The following is a 3382-nucleotide window of genomic DNA, read 5'->3' as shown; positions in this document are numbered from 1 at the left end:
AACTCAAAAAAAAAAAAAAAAAAAAAAAACAAGACACCCTAGCATTTGATAGAAAGTGATCAAATATGGAAGGTTTATTGCTAAGTAAAGCAATCCAGGCTATGAAAGAAAGATATTGTATGTATCCACTTAATATATACTGACTACTCATACTCTATGGTAGAGATTGAAATATTGAAGGGCATAAAGTGGTGAAAAATAGTTATGGATGCTGAAGCCAGCGTGGAATGGGGGAAGTAGGGAAGAATGTAGAGAAGGATAGCACAAGAACAAATGGAGAGGCATGACATTTGTTCGACATAGAAATGGTTTATTACTTGTTGATGATAACATGTATAGTATTCTCAACTGGAGTAATCTGAGAAATAGTTCATGTTGGGAAATTTCTCTTTACAAGTAAAAGATATATTAAAAGGTATATAGTCATTGAATGTTTAAAATAATAATGATAATAGAATAAATAATAACAATAATCTAAAAAAAGAAATGAAAATCTCTTTGATGATAATGATTTGGGTAGTAATGTCTTTGTCTTGCCTGATTTGCATGGTAATCATACTGGAAAAAGAAATTTTATACACTGTAATGATATATGTGATTAAATGTAAAAAAAGATAAATAAGCAACTTCCAAAAGTTTGTGGAAAAAATTAGTCATAAGTTTATTTTGGTGGAAAGATATTTTGAAATCCATGTATAGTTTTTTAGAGAACAAATAGATAGGCATGACATTAGTGGGATACAGATATGGTTTATTATCTGTTGATGATGACATGTATAGTATTATCAATTGGATTAGTCTGAGAAGTATTTCATGATGGGTAAAGTCTTTTTACAATTTGGAAGATAATATATTTTTATTGAAAAGATCTTTGTATTTATAGGGTTCTTCATGTAAGCCTGCAAATTAAAAACTTTATTGCCATCAAACTCTTGCAAGGCTATAGGCTAACCAGGAAGAGGAGATCTGTAGATGTGAAAACAATAATACAAAGGGACTTCAAAAACTTTGTGAAGAAATGAAAAGTGAGGGTTTATTTTGGTGCAAAAAAAGTTCAAACCCATGTATATTTTTTCATAATACTTATTTTCCATGAACTTTTAGAATATCCTGCATATATCATGTTTTCTTTATTTAGTCATCAGTTGATAGACATTTAGGTTGGTATCTTATCTTGGCTATTGTAAATAATGCTGCAATGAATATTACAGTACATATATCTCTATGATATTCTGGTTTCCTTCCTTTGGATGTATGCCAAGTGATAGAATTATAGGATTATATGAATTTCCATGAACTTTTAGAATATCCTGCATATATCATGTTTTCTTTATTTAGTCATCAGTTGATAGACATTTAGGTTGGTATCTTATCTTGGCTATTGTAAATAATGCTGCAATGAATATTACAGTACATATATCTCTATGATATTCTGGTTTCCTTCCTTTGGATGTATGCCAAGTGATAGAATTATAGGATTATATGACAGCTCTATTTTTAATTTTTTGAGTATGTTCCATGATGACTGTACTAATTTACATTCCTACCACTAGTGTAAAAGAGTTCATTTTCCTCTTCATTACTGCTAGTATTTGTTAGTTTTTTTTTTTTTTTAATAATAGCCATTCTGAGGTAGTGTTATCTAATTTTAAAAATTTCCATGATGATTAGGGATGTTGAGTATTTTTTCATAGGCTTGTTGACCATCTGTATGTCTTCTTTTGAAAAAAAAATCTCTACTCAAATCATTGACTCATTTTTTTTTTGGATCTTTTTTTAAAGGGTACAGGTACTTTCCAAAGAGAGATAGAAAGAGACATAAAGAGGGGAAATGAAAAGTCACTCCCTGGAGGAATGGCTACACCACAATCCCCCTCCACTCTTTACAAATTCTGGGCACACACACGCACACACACACACACACACACGCACACACCTGATGTGATTTTCAAGCTGCCATGTTCAAGACCCAAATATTGGTCAGCCATGTGGGAATCCAGTGCCCTCACCATGCCACCTGCTGGCACCTCATTGACTCATTTTTAAACCAGATTATTTTATTTCTATTAAAATTTATATCAGCATCCCATGTGTAGTCTTGTTACAAATATCTTTTCATATGCATAATTTGTAAATACCTTTTTATATTCTATAGGTTTTCTCTTCACTTTTGATTGCATTTTTTGCTGTGACAAGCTTTTACTTTGATATAATTCCATTTGTTTATTTTTGCTTTTGTTAATGTGCTTTTAGGTTAAGTTTTTAGGTTGACTACTTGAAAAAGAAAGGTTGCTGAGATCAGAAAAGAATGCATTTTAGCAGAGATAAGGAGGCTTAAATTAATATACATCACAAAGATATTATGCCAGGGGCAGGAGTTAGGAAGAATCCTGTTACCAATGAGTCAAAATGTTCTGTTAATTTTTATAGGCATGACTCCCTCCAGGCCCTCTGGAAAGGATTTTGGAAAATAGGAAAAAGAAAACTCTGTCCTTATTCCCCACTGTTGGCCAAAATTATTTGTCTAAATGCATGTGTAGGCCACAAAATTGACAGGTCCCATGGTGCTAAGAAGGCTTGTTCCTAGAAGTCAGGTCCCACAGTGCTAGGAAGTCTCATTTCTAGTAGTCAGGTCCCATGGTGCTGGGAAGGCTCATTCCTGATGTACTTCTTAAGTCATCCATTGCTATATGCAGTGGAGTTCAGAGGGAAAGACATATCTGACTTATTCAGTAGCCAATTATATCTGGCAAAGGAAAGTCAGACCTCAAAGTTCAATGGGGTGGAGAGGTGGGGGTAGGGTGGGAGCAATGTTTTTAGAGTTGTGAATGGCAAAATGAAAAATACCAATAATGACTTGATAGCAGATAATTACAATAGAAATAAATGACAAAACATTTTTTCTATTTTAGACAGCATTTTAAGACAATAAATTTGGAACAAGCAGATGGAATAATGGCTATGTTGGTGGACTTTCATGTAGTTGACCACAGTTCAAGTCCCAGACCTAGTGGCTTAAACTTACAGCAGGCACGTGTGAGTACATGCCCAAGATCCCGAGAGGAAACAAGAGAAGGGATTGTGGCGTGGTCATTCCCCCGGGGGGTGATTTCTCACTTTCTGTCTCTCTGTCTCTCTCTGTTTTTCTGATGAGCTCACCCGCTCGCTCTATAGCAAAAACCTCTCCAAAAAAGAGCAACAAACTTATGACTAACAGTGTCATATAAAGATTGTTAACATTATAAGTCTATGATTGAAAAATATATTTGTATTAATAATATGCATGTAAATAACAGTGAAAAAGACTTAATAATGGGAACCAGCAGTTAGCGTAATGGCTATGTCACTGGACTCCCATGTAGTCGACCGCGGTTCTCGTCCC

The sequence above is a fragment of the Tupaia chinensis genome, unplaced genomic scaffold (genome assembly GCF_000334495.1).
Source record: "Tupaia chinensis unplaced genomic scaffold, TupChi_1.0 Scaffold148039_1, whole genome shotgun sequence".
Lineage (NCBI taxonomy): Eukaryota > Metazoa > Chordata > Mammalia > Scandentia > Tupaiidae > Tupaia > Tupaia belangeri.
The sequence above is the reverse complement of the archived record's forward strand: the minus strand, read 5'-3'. Positions refer to the sequence as shown.